The sequence below is a fragment of the Ursus americanus genome, chromosome 26 (genome assembly GCF_024610735.1).
Source record: "Ursus americanus isolate L20-20 chromosome 26, mUrsAme1.1.p, whole genome shotgun sequence".
Lineage (NCBI taxonomy): Eukaryota > Metazoa > Chordata > Mammalia > Carnivora > Ursidae > Ursus > Ursus americanus.
Genome location: NC_142152.1, coordinates 32,925,421 through 32,940,282, shown reverse-complemented (window position 1 = coordinate 32,940,282; position 14,862 = coordinate 32,925,421). Strand labels below are relative to the sequence as shown.

The following is a 14,862-nucleotide window of genomic DNA, read 5'->3' as shown; positions in this document are numbered from 1 at the left end:
TGGAGCCTCTCCCGCCCTGAGAGCCCTGATCTAGATGGGGGTGGGGGAGGCAGACAGCAAACAGATGTAAATAGGTGATTACCAGATGCCTAGACCCGCCGGAACAAGGTTTTTTTTAAGATTTTATTTATTTATGTGAGAGCAAGTGAGTGAGAGAGAGTGAACATGAGCAGGGGGAGGGGCAGAGGGAGAGGAAGAAGCAGACGCCTCGCTGAGCAGGGAGCCTGATGCCAGGCGGGCTCATCCCAGGACCTCGGGATCGTACCTGAGCCGAAGGCAGATGCTTCACCGACTGAGCAGCCCAGGCGCCCCCCCACCCCCACCCCACCCCCCAAGCTAGAGAAAGTTCTAAGTGATGGGTAGAGGGCTGCCTGAGCCTGGGGGGGTCAGGGGACACCTCTGTGAGGTGGTGACACTGAGCCACAGGAAGGGGCCCGCCAGGCAGAGATGTCGGAGCCTAGGCTTCTCTGGCTCAAAGAGGATTGTTGCAGACTTCCCGAGAGCCAAGCGTGGCCAACAAGCTTGTGGTTCTGGGCTTTCTGCAGCGCGCACAAGGGCGGCCCACGCGCTGGCTGGCAGCCGGGATCGGCCGGTCTGAGCACCGGGGGGAGAAAGCATCCATTAAGACGAAACCGTGCGATCACCTTTAAATTCACTAGGTTATTTAAAATATATATATGTTACCTTTCCTAAAGATTTTTATTTAGCCAACAGTGGTCTTAAAAATTACAAAGTTAAATAAGAAACCAGGTAGAATTCAAAGACAACAGGACTCTTCGGTGCAGTGTCATGAATTCTCTGGCTTTCAACTTCAGGAAGATACTTGACAAACTTCTCACGGTAGCAGCGTCTTGAGCCTGGGCAGTCCCTGTCTGCCCTGGTGGACACAGAGCCCCTGGCAGACACACAGCCCCGTGTGGAAATGAAGCTAGTTCACTCACAACATTAAAAACAAAAAACACCTTTTTCTTTTCTTTTACAATTATAAAATACATACCGTCTGTATTGATTTCCTGTTGCTGCTGTAATAGGATTGCCACTAAACGTAGTGGCCCAAAACAACACGCGTACTAGCTTAGAGTTCTGGAAATCGGATCTGAAATAGGTCTCACGGGACAAAGATCAAGGGATCAGCAGGGCCACATTCCTTCTGCCTCTAGAGGCAGCCCGAGTTCCTTGGTCTGTGGCCTCCTTCCACCTTCAAAGCCAGCAGTGAATCACTGTGACCTCTGATCTTCTGTGTCCGGCTCCTTCTCCAACCCCAACTCCTGCCTCCTCCTATCACGCGTAAGGACCTGTGATGGCTTTGGACCCACCTGGATGATCCAGAATAATCTCCCCATACCAGGAGCCTTGATTTAATCCCATCGGCAAAGTCCCTTTTGCCACGGAGGGTGACCTATTCATAGACTCCAAAGATTAGGACGTGGACATCTCCGAGGGCCATGATTTTGCCGGTGGACGGTCTCAGAGATAAAAAGACTAAAGTCATTAAATTTCACCATCTAGTGTTTGTCCTCTCAACATTTTGGCCTATTGCCTTCCAGCATTTTCCTATCAGGGTATTTTTTAATGAAGTGGGAAGTTGACTATCTATAATACTTATAGACCTTTTCACTTCATAGGCCCTTGTCATTGAACTCGGTAGATGATTTAAAGACAGCATAAACTTCCATCCCACGGACGTACTGTCAATTGTCCGGCGTGTCCCTGTTGTCGGCCCCTGAAGTAGTTGAGCGCTGTCATTCCGCTCGTGGCAGCGTGATGAAGGCTAGCTCGCACTTACTAGACTGTACTATGCCCCAGGCATTGATCTAAGCATTGTACTCGGATTAACTCCTCCAATACTCATGACAAGCCTCTGAGGTGGATACCGTTGCCACAGATACCGGTACAGATGAGGAACGAAAGCTTCTTCAGAAGCTAAAGAAACTTGCCCAAGGTTGGGTGACGCTGTGGTAGGAGTCGAACCCAGGTCACCTGACTCTAGAATTCACACTCTTAGCCACTCACATACTCACAGTTCCCCCCCCAGCCCTGCTGATGATCTCTCTCAGGATAGACTTCTAGGGGGAACGTTGGTTTGTACGGGAACCCCCTGCACACTTTCCGTGGATTACCTCCTTTAAACCCGCACAGTTCTATGAGGTGGTCTGTGAACTTCCGTCGTGAAGTTCGGCTGATCGGCTCGACTTGCTGGCGGCTCTATGCGGGGGCCCAGCGTTAAGGGCAGTGAGGGCTCTGGGCTCCTGCCCCACAGCCCACCTTTCGAAGCGCAGGCAGACCATGCCCTCAGCAAGCAGGTGTCAGAGCAGGTCCGTGGTCTGGGTGGGGTGGGGTCCCAGCTCTCGGGCATCTCAGGCACCGTGCAGCACTCCCAGGAAAGGGCTGGCACAACAAGATTCTGATGGTGAGATTCGGAAGTCAGCTTCCCTCCTGGTCAGATCGGGCAACGGAATCAGAAGCGCCTGGACACAGAACCAGATCGAGTCTTTGGTCCTGGGCTACCCCTGGAGGGCTGGCTACCTTAGAGGTGCCCATACACTCTTGCTATCCAATCTACGCTAATTGTGGATTAACCCACACTTTAACACCCCCCCCAAAAGAGCATTTTTCGTATCCATTGTACTCATTAGGACATCCCCAAACCCTCTGGACCCGATGGAAGATAACATAATGATAAGCAGGTAAGAACCGCCTCTTAGACCATGGGCTTCTGATTAGAGTCTTTCAGGTGCTAACCAGCCAGCCCGGGAGTGTGGATTCCGGATCCGACTTCTTTAAATGTTAAGCAGGCCTCTCCAGGTGTACATCAAAGTTGACATATCTGCGTTGCACTGAGCTTGCGGACGTCTATTAAAGTAATTAAAAGTAACACAAAAGGTAGATGCGGTGATTATCCCCATTTTATAGATGGGAAAACTGAGACAGAGTGATCCAGTGACTTGCCAAAGAGCACAACCAGTGGTCCATCCAGGAGCCACCTGATTCCGTTGCCTCCCTGCAGGAACCAGGGCAAAAACCACGCCCTCGATATGTATGATAAACTACCCTACCCTTTGACTCTCTCACATGGAGATGTGACTGCGTCTGCTCACCATGGGTGTTCCACTTCCTAACTGACCTCTCGGAGGGTCCTCTGTAGCCAGTGGAAGCCCCACGTCTGCCTTCCTCTAGCCTTTCGGCCGTATGACCTGGGCATTCAAGGCTCCCAGCAGGGGAGAGTGGGGTTGTCACCCTTCGGCATCGCTCATTCCTGCTCCCAGTTTGTGGAGGTAACTAGGAGGTGACAGGTGTCTGTGGTGTCCACAGAGAAACCTTATCGCCTATGGGTGTCTTTATTATGCATTCAACATATACTCACCTCACCTACCAATAAATACCTACCGAGCATTACTCTGGGCCATGGCATCCTTCCGCATCTCTGCCCTGGTCCGGGGCCCTGAGATCCTTTTCCTTCTGACAGTGGCGTGAATACAGATGAGTCACTTCCCTCTGTGCCTCAGTTTCCTTATCTGTAAAAAGGGCAAGAAAAGCCTTCACTAAATGATCCCTGATCCTTTGTAGGAAACCTTAAACATTACCAAGTTTAGGGACTACTGGGACCTCTCCTGAAGGGGCAGTGGTAGAGCTGGGGATTAAGTGACATGTCAGTGTGAAGTACCGGGCATAGAAGATTCTCAAATAAAAGGGAGGCTTCAGGACCTTGAACACTTGAGGTTGTGCTGGACTCAATGACACGCACCGAAAGAGCAGAGTTTGGAAAGGGGACAAATACTGATGGCACAGTAGTGAAAGCCAGCCAGACACCACCTGAGCCACATGATTGAGGCCAATGTCACCAGCAGTAAGTCACGTGGGTGGCATGTACCCTTGATGGGATGGGATGGGATGGGATGGGATGGGATGGGATGGGATGGGATGGGTTGGGATGGGATGGGATGGGATGGGATGGGTTGGGATGGGTTGGGATGGGTTGGGATGGGTTGGGATTGGATGGGATGGGATGGGATGGGATGGGATGGGATGGGATGGGATGGGATGGGATGAGAAGGCACCTCACGTAGGGGGTCTGCTTCCCCCACACCCATAACCCCAGTCTACTCATGAGAAAACATCAGAAAAACCCAGATGGAAGAACTTTCTACAAAGTATCTGACCAATGCTCCTCAAGCCGTCAAGAACAAGACAAACAAGGAAGGTCTGAGAAACTGACAGGAACCAGAGGCTTCCACAGAGACATGACCACCACATGGGATGTGGTGTGGGCTCCGGGGTGGGATCCTGGAATAGGAAAGGGACACTAATGTTGTCAATTAGCAATGTCTGAACAAAGTCTGAAGTTCAACCCTTAATAACATAGCAGTGTTGGTTCTTTAGTGATGCCACGTCCCAGGTAATCGAAGAGGTTAATATTAGGGGAAACTGAATGAGGGGTATAGGGGTTTCCATATTATCTTTACAATTTTTCAGTATAGCTAAAATTATTCCAAAATAAAAATTTTTTAAGTGAGATCTGGGCCAGCAAGCACAGGAAAAGATTCTCCACGCCATTAGTCATGAGGGAAATGCAATCAAACCCACAAGGAGACACCATCCACACCACTAGGATGGCTGTCCTCAAAAAGACAGACAACAAGTGTTGGCAAGCATGTGGAGAATCGGAGCCCTTCTGCGCTGCTGGCGGCGCTGCAAAATGGTACAGCCACTTTCGAAAGCAGTGAAACAGACAATTACCCAGGGATTCCTCTCCGAGGTATGTCCCCGAAGAAAAGGAAATATCTGTCCATACGAAGACTTGTCTAGGAATGCTCAGAGCTGCTTTTCCTCATAAAAACCCCAGACTGGAAAGAGCTCCGATGGCCGTCAGCAGATGAATGGATAAACAGAGTGGAATAGCCCACAATGAGGTGCTGGTGGGAGAAAAAGGAGGGAGCTGTTGAGACGTAGGGCAACGTGGATGGATTTCGAAATAACAGTGATGAGCTAAAGCCAAAAGAGAACGCACTGTGTGATTCCATTTACAGAAAACTCTAGAAAATGCAAACTCATCTATGGTGACAGAATGCAGACCAGTGGTTGCCTGGGGCAGGTGGGGGGTGAGGCGGCTGGAGAGGGGCGGGTGAGAGGGGTCACAAAGGGGAGAAGGAAAGCGGGGGATGATGGGTACGTTCACTACCTCAGCTGTGATGATGACTCCATGGGTGTATGCATGTGTCAAAACATATCAAATTGTACACTTTAAATATATGCGTGTATTCTGTGCCAATTATACCTCAATAAAGCCGCTTTTTAAGAAAGTGAAGCCTGGGGTTCCTGGCTGGCTCAGTCGGTGGGAGCATGTGACTCTTGAACACACATCATGAGTTCAAGCCCCATGTTGGGTTTAGAGATTACTTATGTAAATAAATAAACTTAAAATTAAATTAAATTAAATTAAATTAAATTAAATTAAAAGTAAAAATGTGGGGGTGCCTGGGTGGCTCAGCCAACCGGTTAGGCATCTGCTCAGGTCATGATCCCAGGGTCCTGGGATCAAGCCCCATGTCGGGCCTGCTTCTCCCTCTGCCTCTGCCCCTCCCCCTGCTCATGCTCGCTCGCTCTCTCAAATAAATAAATAAAATCTTTTAAAAATAAATACATAAAAAAAGAAATAAAAACACGAAGCCTGAGTAGGGGGACAAGAACAGCATGGCCCCAGTCTCCTCCCCTGTAGTGCAGGGTGATCCCACGTGCCCCGCACCCTCTGAGAGCCCAGGGTCAGGTGGGGGACAGTGTGAGCCCTACTCCTGGCCCAAAGTTCTGAGCTCCTAAACTTCATGGCCAGACAGCTGCAGGGCCCTGGCCACGGCCCCTCCAAGGAGGGGACTCTGTGGGGTCCCTCCCAATGGAAGGAGGGATCCACTTATTCCCTCTCTTTCTACTCCCTGAAGAAAAAAAAAAAAAAAAAGGCATGATGCTACATGTACTTTGGGGATTTTTCAACACAATTGTCTAAAAATAGCCGGGGCCATCACAGCCCAATTCCTTTTTAGGAAGGGTTTCAGCAGCCCAGCCTGTCCTGGCGGCCGGCTCAGGAAGTGGAGGCTTGGCTGAGCAGGGCCTCGGGCAGGGGCCATGGACCCGTGGACCGGGGCCACAGGGCCCCTCCCCTTGCTCAGGCCAGGCCCACCTCCTGTCTCCCACCTCACAAGAGCCAGGCTGCCAAGAGCTCGTGGTGGAGGAGCCAGGGACCTCCTCACCCTCAGCTCCCCGGGGCGCCACCTCTCCCTAGGCCGGGCCTCCAGCCCTGGTGCATTTCAGCCCCCTGCCGTGGTGTGGCCGTGGGTACCCTGCGCGGCTCCTCTGTGCCTTGATTTCCCCATCTGGGAAGTACAGCGCTCCACTACTTTGCCCTGTCCCCTCTAGTGCTGGGCTGTGCCCGCTGGTCCACGGGTGCAGACGGGCCCTAGAAACTGGGCATGCCTGCCCTTTCCTGTGGTAGAGGACAGGACAGGCTCTGGAAGGCCACATCCCGACCGAGGGCCCACCTGAGCCAAGCACCCTCCATCTCCACGGGCTCTGCAGGTTGCACCCCCTGAGCTGTGAGGGACATTGTGATAATGTGTGTCAGACCCCAGACAGGGGCCGGGCCTCAGAAGAAACCAGCCCTGCTGACACCTTGACCAGGGCCTTCCAGCCTCCAGCCCGTGAGATAAGAAATGTCTGTTGTTTAAGTCCCGGTCTGTGGGACTCTGTCATGGCCCCACAAACAGCGGAATACATGCCCTAGGCCAGGTGGAAAGGCCAAAGCTTTGGAGAGGCTGAGAACCGTACCCAGGGCCACATGGCTGAGGAGCGGCTGGGGCAGATGGGAAGCCAGGACCGTCTGCACCCCCTGCTCTTTCCACCAAGATCTCTGGAAAGGAGAGCACTTCTCACTGCCTCTCCCCACAGAAAACCCCGAGCCTCCGCAGGGGTCAGGGGCAGGGGGGACGACGTGATGAATGCAGGAGACTCGGGACCCTCGGCCGGCCCGTGGGTACTCAGCTGTCCAGGGTGCGCCCAGGCCCAGGCCCCAGGGTTCTTCCTCCTGTCATCTCCTCCCGGGGCCCCCTGGTCCTCAGCCTTGGGGGGTCTACGCTCTGCCCCTGCTTCAGGACCCCAATAGGAGGGGGCCTCCTGCACAGCCGTTCCCAACTCCCCCCAGGAGGATGCATCACAGGTGAGCCAGGAGCTTTCCCTGAGAGCACTGGGCACCAAGTCTATCAGGGCAGAGGAAAGGGTGTAATTTGGGCCCTGCCCCCACAGCCAGAAGGAATGACGAAGTGGGGCAAGGGGATGAGTCTGGTCCTGGAACCAGCAGGTCTGGGAGGGACTCTCCCTCACTGCTGTGCTTCTGGCCAAAGTAATGCCCCCTGGTTTCATCTGCAAAACGGGTGACAAGGCTCTCTGACTCGGGGCTGTGCGGAGGACTGACTGAGGCACCCTTTCTCTCCCCACCCCTTCCCGCCCTCCCCCTCTTTTCCGCTCCCCTCCCCTGAGAACAGCCGACACCGCCATTCCCTGCCCCTCCCCGAGCCCCGGGCCCACGGGGACGGGCACGGGAGCTCCTCTGCAGTGCACCTGCCTCATCGTAGGCACCCAGCGGGCCTGGCTCCCAATTGAGACGCTGCAGGCTGAGCTGTGCAGTAACGGGGTGCTCGGCCTGAGACCCCGTAGAAGAAACAGAGGATCTGAGAGAATACACGCAAAGCACTTAAAACAGGAGGCCCTCCTAGGAGGCCATGGCCATGGACACTGGAGTCAGCTGCCCTGGGTTCGAGTCCCGACTCCACCGTGTGTCCACTGGGTGACCTTGGATCTGTCTCTTGCCCTCCCAGCTCACCCATCTGTAAATGGGAGGATAATAAAGGCACCTAATGTATCCATTTGTCATAAAAACCAAATAGGATCATAGACTGAAAACTCAGAGCACGAGCCCACGTGCAGTAAGCCCCCAATAAGCATCAGCTGTGCCGTTCAGCGAGGCGCAATGCAAGGAGAGCCAGGTTCTGCTCTTGCCCCTGTCCCACCAGAGCTCCAGCCCTGGGCCTCGGTTTCTCCAGCTGGGGACTGCGAAGGTGAGGCTCCTGAAGGATGCTATCCTTACTGCTGAGTTGTCTTCCATAAGCCAGGTGGGGGGCAGGCATGGGGACCTCAGGGGATGTGGGAACAGCCAAGCGTGTGCCAACCGCGATGTCAGGCAGCTCACTCCTCCCAAGCTCAGTTGGTCGCCTGTCTGGTGACTGTCCCCTCTCAAACAGTTCTGTGAGCTGTGGGAAGCAGCAGAGGCCTCAGGAGGCCCTCTTCACATGGGCCTGCTCTGTGCCAGGCCTCCAAGGCAGCCACCCCTGCAAGGTGGCCGTCCCCAAGGGGCTGGGTGCCCGCTCAAGGCTAAGGCAGGAATGCAGCTGGGCTCTGCACCCCAGCTGGACTGCAAGGCCCTGTCCACAGCCACTGCTCTCCTGCCTCCTTCCCTGGCCCTCACCCTGCCCCTACCCCCAGAAGTTCTCTCCGAGTTCCTGGGAGAAAGCCAGTGAACCTGGCATGTGACAGTGTTTGGCTTTGTCCTGTCAGAAGAGCAATCTTTTCTTCTCCTTGGCTGTACTTTCTTTTAATGACTTTTTGGCTCAGGGCTCAAGCTGGATCAAAGACTCCCCGGTGGGGAGGACAACAGGACAGTGTGTTTGTTGTGAGAAAACCATAGAGGTGAGGCCTGTGGCTCAGGAACTGGAGGAGATAGGTGGGCGCAGGAGTGGGACGACTCCAAGCTTCAGATGGTGGTGAGGGGCTGGTATCTCCTTCCACCAGAGATGCAGAAGAAGAGGTGAGGACAAGGAGTAGGGAGGAAGAGAAAGGCACCCTTCAGGGTAAGGTGGGAACAGGATGGTTTCCAGCATGTTTGCCATGACTGGGCAACCTCTGGACTGGAGCTTGAGGTCCTAGTGGACCTCTGTCTTCAGGGCAACCTGAAAGATCTGCTTGGACAAGGAAGAGAATTCAGGTGGGGTGAGGAGCCTGGAACCACCCCTGTGAGCTTCTGACCTCCTTTGCCTTCCTCTGTCTCACACAGGTCCCCACCCCTGCCCCCCAGGCTGTCCAGCTGGAGAAGGCTGGGAAGGCCCCCTTGTTTTGGGGTTCTTGGCAGCAAAGGAAAGGGAAGCTTTTCTCAGGAGCAGCTGCACCAAAGCTGGCCCTCGAAGATGCTAGGAGGGAAAGGGTTTGGGGCCTGGAAAACGCTGGCTAGTGGCAGCCTGGAGCAGCCCGGCAGGGGGAGACCCACGCAGGTGGTAAACAGGAGGGAGGTGACCCATCCCGGGGGAGCTGTTGCCCGTGCGATGATGAAGTTGTTTTGGAGAAGGGAGCAGAGGCTGCTGTTGTGGAGGCCCCGGGGCCCCAGGGAGCTGGAGGGAGCTAGAGGGAGCTGTGTGTCGCACAGGGACGGCCTTGCTGGAGCCTGGGAGTCTGGGAGCGTCTATGTGACTGGCCTGCGTGACTGCGTGCACACACACCCCTACACACACCCTGGACACACACCCCTGCACACTTCCTGCATACTTCCTGCACGCATACCCCAGCACATACCCTGTGCACGCACACCCTGCACATGTGCCCCTGGACACACACCCTGCACACACACCCCTGCACACTTCCTGCACGTATACCCCAGCACATGCCTCTGCACATACCCTGGACACACACCCCTGCACACACACCCTGCACATGTGCCCCTGGACACACACCCTGCACACACACCCCTGCACACTTCCTGCACGCATACCCAAGCACATGCCTCTGCACATACCCTGGACACACACCCCTGCACACACACCCTGCACATGTGCCCCTGGACACACACCCCTGCACACACACTCCTGCACACTTCCTGCACGCATACCAAACACATGCCTCTGCACATACCCTGGACACACACCCCTGCACACACTCTGCACACACACCCCTGCACACGCGTCCCTGTACACAAACACACACCCCCTACCTATGTCCCTTCAGGTCCCCACTTTGCCACAGCTTGGCTCAGGACTCTGGCATATCCCTTAACCTCTCTGAGCCTCGGTTTCTCCATCTGCCAGGTGGAGCCAGGGCTCTTGCCCTACCTCTGGGTTATCTTGACGCTTGACTATTAACTGCCAAGGTAGTCAGTCATCCTTACTCTCCCCGGTAGTGACGGAAGCCGCACCTCAGCGAGGGTAGGGAAGAGCCCCAAGGACACGGATCAAGTCACAGCACCTGGACTTAAATCACACTCTGACCCCAGAGGTCCCGTGTACATATACACGACACATCCGTCATCCATCCGCACATGTCCGTATGTGTAAGCACACACACATGGTGGTGAGAGTGCCCACCATGTTAGGTCCTTTACACACACTCACACTGAGCAGGTCACACCTCCCCGCCTCCCTAACATGGTCGGTTGCAAGTATAAGAATCTAGCTAAATCCCAAGTACAGTAGTTGCTGTACAAGGACCCTGGGCATAGGGGACTTCTGGGTGGTTCTGCAGCATTGTGAGGTCATCAAGGACCCAGGTTCTTTCCATCTCTCTGCCCATCAGCCTCAGTGTTAACCTGGTGCCACCTAGTCGCAGGATGGCTGCTGTAGCTCTGGCCATCATGTCTGCATTCCAGCAGGAAAGAAGAGGAGAGGTGCCCAAAGGGAACTCTCCTTTCATACCCGCCCCTTTTATGAAGAAACAAAAGCTCTCGCAGTCCCCACCTCCTCCCTCCCCACAGACTTTCCCTTATATTTTATTGCCTGGAACTGGGTCATTGGCCATCTAGAGCGACAGGGGAGGCCAGGAAAAAGAGAACCTGGCAAAGGGGCACAGGACCATGAGTGAGGCAAGATTTATCCCCCGGGGCCCCAGCACTCTGCTGTTTGGAACCAAATCAGAATTCTGATGGCCAAGAAGAGGAGGGGAAGGACCAGGTAAAATGCCTGGCATTTGTGCCCCTTTGGCCATGAGCTCCACCTCCATCCCTCCTCCAGGGGGCAATGTGAGGACAGAAGACACAGAAGGCACAGGCGGATAAAGTCCCTGGGGAGGAGGGAAAGGGACCCCAAATTCCAATGCAGCTGTACCCATAAAGGTAGTGAGCCCAGGCAGGAGCAGGCTTGTGGCGGAAGCCAGCTTGCCGGCAGCAGGAGAGGGCCGTTTACCTGGTGGTGCCCACCCAGGCACCAGAATCTTGGTCATAATGTTCAGCATCCCTGAACCCAGACGTGTAGTGCTGGGGCCTCTGTTCCTTCCTACCATGCCACATTCAGCAGCAGCATGCCTGCCAGGGTCCCGCGCTCCTCACCAGCCCTCACCGAAGCGCCTGCCTGCCTGCGTGCGATGATGTCACCGGGGAGCCCCAGAATCCCCTTTCACTCCGGAAAAACAGGAAGTCCTTTAGAAGCCCAGATGCTCTGCTGTGACCCCGCTCCGTGGACCCCACGGCCCCAGGGACCGCGTGGAGCTGAGAAGCCCGGAGGGGGCGACACTTTGTAAAGATGGTTTTGTTGAGGTTGGCTGCCTGCCGGGCACATTCTGGGATAAAAGTGAGTCTGTCCACCCTTCAGCGAATACGGTCTGAGGAGGGACAGTCACGACTGAGCCCGGACAGTGAGGCTTGGTCGGCAGGATCCAACCTTTCCTCTCTGGGGACCTGAGACAAGCCTTTTCCTGAGACTTGCCCGCCCTCGTTTTGAGTTCTGCTGGGGCCCTGCGAGCTCTGTGAGCTCTGGTCCAGGCCGTGGGTTCCGGGAATGAGCCCTTCCCAACACAAGGCCGTGTCACCCCGCATGCCCAGCCTGGGGGGTCCCTGCACCTGCTCGCGCTCTCAGCTCCCTACCCGCCCTGCTCCAGCCTGGCTGCTGTCACCGGCTTCCTTCCTTCGACATGCTCCGGGCCCTGCCACCCACCTGCCTGACAGAACGGCTTCTTGCGTTCTGCTTGGCCCCGCAGCTCCCTTGTTCCAAGCATTGCATGGGACAGAATCCCTCCAGATCCGAGTCTGAGATGGAAACAAGTCCCCCTCGGTGCAGATCCTGGCCCCGGGATGCTGGCTGCGGGAGCCCCACACGAGGCCCGCTTCTCATGGGGCTGTGCCGGCGCAGGACCCCTCCCGGCGGTCTCCTCCCCACCCTTGGAGAGGCACACCAGCTGCAGCACGCTTTCAGCTCCTATTCTGAGAGCTTAGCCCCCCAGAAGTGCGTTGGGGTGTGAAGGACGCAGCGCTACTTCTGGGTGGCCCTGCCCTCGGAGACAGCCAGTGCCAGGGGAGGCTGGGCGGGAAGGACGCCTGTGCAGTAATTTAAGGAGAAGTCCCCACCGCGGGCGTGTCAGCAGCTGGCTTCCCCATGTGCCAGGGTGATGAGGGGCCCTTGTCTGAAAAGGCCACCGAAGGCTGTGGCATTCAAAGGATTTGGTTCCTTCCACCCTGGCTACTTGCACACCAGAGCTGGGAGAGGCGGGAGGGCACAAGGAGGCTTTCAGCGTCCTGGGCCAGGCAGGCCCGCTGCAGGGGAGAGACGGGGAGTGCTGTGGGGAGAAGCGGGCTGATATCCAGAGCAGGCGGGGCTGGAGCTTGCATTCAGCCTTCACGACCAACTGAAGCACCTTCCCTGCACCGGGCTCGGGCTGGGGCTGGGGAGACCCAGCCCTGGAGGCGTGTTCAGTCCTGGAGAGGGGCTGGCAGCCACGGAGGTCCCCATGAAGCCCTGGCCCCCAGCTGGGGGCGATGGTGCCACCCGGGGAAGGTGGGGGACACTTGGGTCACTCTATCTGGCAGGGGTAGGTAGAGGCCAAGCACGCTGCTATCCATCCTGCAGTACACAGGACAAACCCCACATGGAATCATCTGAACCCCAAAATGTCCATGGTGCGACTCTGGCCAACTAGGGAAATGGCTGGAACATGGAGCCTGGAGCCTGGGAGCTCCCAGAACTATACGATGTCCTGGCGGAGAGCCTGTGGCTCCTAATTGGGCTGCCATCGGATGGCTCTGGGGGTGACCCATGGTCCTTGTGAGGCTCTGGGATGGGAAAGCCTGCTGACCATGGCGATCCAGCCCTTTCCTCAGGCTCCCTGAGTCCCAGCAGGTACACAACTCTCCTCGTGCATCACGGGGTGGCTCGGGCTCTACTGGGCGGGAGAGACTCGGTCACGGCCACAGCCCCGGCAGGCTTCAAGCAGGAAGAACCTGGTGGTGTGTGAGGGTCCCCCTACCTCCGCAAGCTTGTCCCCTCCCTTCCAAGGCTCCCCTGCCCAGAGCGGTGAGGCCCGAACGTCAGCCACCAAAAGAGGGCAGAGACGCCAGGTCGGGACCCATGCCTTGCCCCCACTCCCTGTCCCTTCTGAATAAAATCCACACCCTGCCTCTGGCCTTCCGGTCACCGTGACCTGGCCTCATCTACTTCTCGAACTACCGCTCCTCGTCCCTCCCCGCCCGCACTCCTCCAGAGTCCTGACCACAAGCAGTGTCTGCTGGCCCTGACCTTGTGCCCTTCCCTGTCCTCTGTGCCTGCCCTCGATGGAGCCTCCCCCTCCCCGCGTCAGGACTGACTACACCTTTCCTGTCCCCACGGCGACTCCCGATTGAAGTCCCTCCACGCGTTGGGCCGTGTCCAGCTGCAGAGACCGGGCCATGTTTCCATTCAGCACTTAACGGCCTTTAAACGTTATCGGAAAAAAAAAATAGCTTTAATAAACTTTTTAAAAACAACTTTATACTTGTTTGTATAAACAAGTATAAAAGGTATAAAGAAGAAAATACCAGCTACCTTAAGAGAACACTGCCGCTAGCACGCTGGGGAATATCCTGGCACGCGTCCTACAGGGCTCGGACACCCTACAAATCTGTTTACACTCTCCCAGAAATGCCATCTTTTTGCATCAGACATCACATGACCTGCTTTGTTCTCCATCAGTGTGACATGTAGAACTTTCCACATCAATACGAACACGTCTACCCAATCTGATCTCACTGCTGGGCTGTATTCCATCGGAGAGGTGGCTTACAATCTAATTATTCTGTTCCCTCTTCACGGCCATTTACATTATTTCCAATGTCTTGTCTTCACAAACCACACTTGGGTGAATATCTCTGTGTATCGTTCTTTGCTCATTTGTCTGATTACGTTCTTAGAGCTGGAATTAGTGGGCACGTTTAAAAGTGAGATACGTGTTTCCAAGTTGGCCTTTAGAAAGGTTGTACCAATTTATACTTTAAACCAACAGTAATAATACAAATAAATAACTACCATGTATTTAGCACTTTTTCTTGCCTGGCACTGTCCTGAGCACTTTATACGTAATGACTTATTTATCTTCCCACAAACCTGCCAGGTGGGTGCTGTCGTGCCCATTTTACAGATGAGAAAGGTGAGGCCCCAGGGAAATTCATGGCAGTGCTCCAGAGTTAGTAACTGGCAGAGCATTAGTATATGAAGAAGCCCATTTCCCCCACTCTCAAATACTCAGAGAAACATTTCTAATCTTTCGATCATCTAATGGGAGGGGAAAAAGGAAAATCTCACTGTTGCTTTTGTTTTCATTTTTGTTACTGGTAGCGTTGGGTTTTTTTTCCCCCCAATTGTTTATCAGCCATTTTTTTATGAATTAGTTTTTCACATCATTTCCCATTTTTCAACCAGGCCAGTCATCCTTTTATTGATTTGTGGTAACACTTTACATACTACAGAAATCAGCCCTTTGTCATCCTCTGCCTTATCCCCTGTGCAGACAGTGAGGGTCTCTGGGGAGCGGGTGTACGGGCCTCTCTGCCTGCCCCCCGGTGCCTGCCCAGAGCAGGCTTCCAGCAGTGAGACTCCT

At 54.8% G+C, this 14,862-nt stretch overlaps 1 long non-coding RNA gene across 2 annotated transcripts; it reads right to left on the bottom strand.

Moving 5' to 3' along the window:
- Positions 1-345: 345 nt before the first annotated feature.
- LOC148107713 (uncharacterized) lies at positions 346-12,277 on the bottom strand. Of its 2 annotated transcripts, none has more exons than XR_015721727.1 (3): positions 11,952-12,277; positions 3,388-3,515; positions 346-2,853 (listed from the first exon to the last, which is right to left on the bottom strand). It is a non-coding gene; the product is annotated as an uncharacterized LOC148107713 (long non-coding RNA). The 2 variants fall into 2 exon arrangements; XR_015721728.1 differs by lacking the exon at positions 11,952-12,277 and adding an exon at positions 4,738-4,870.
- Between the last annotated feature and the right edge of the window lie 2,585 nt (positions 12,278-14,862).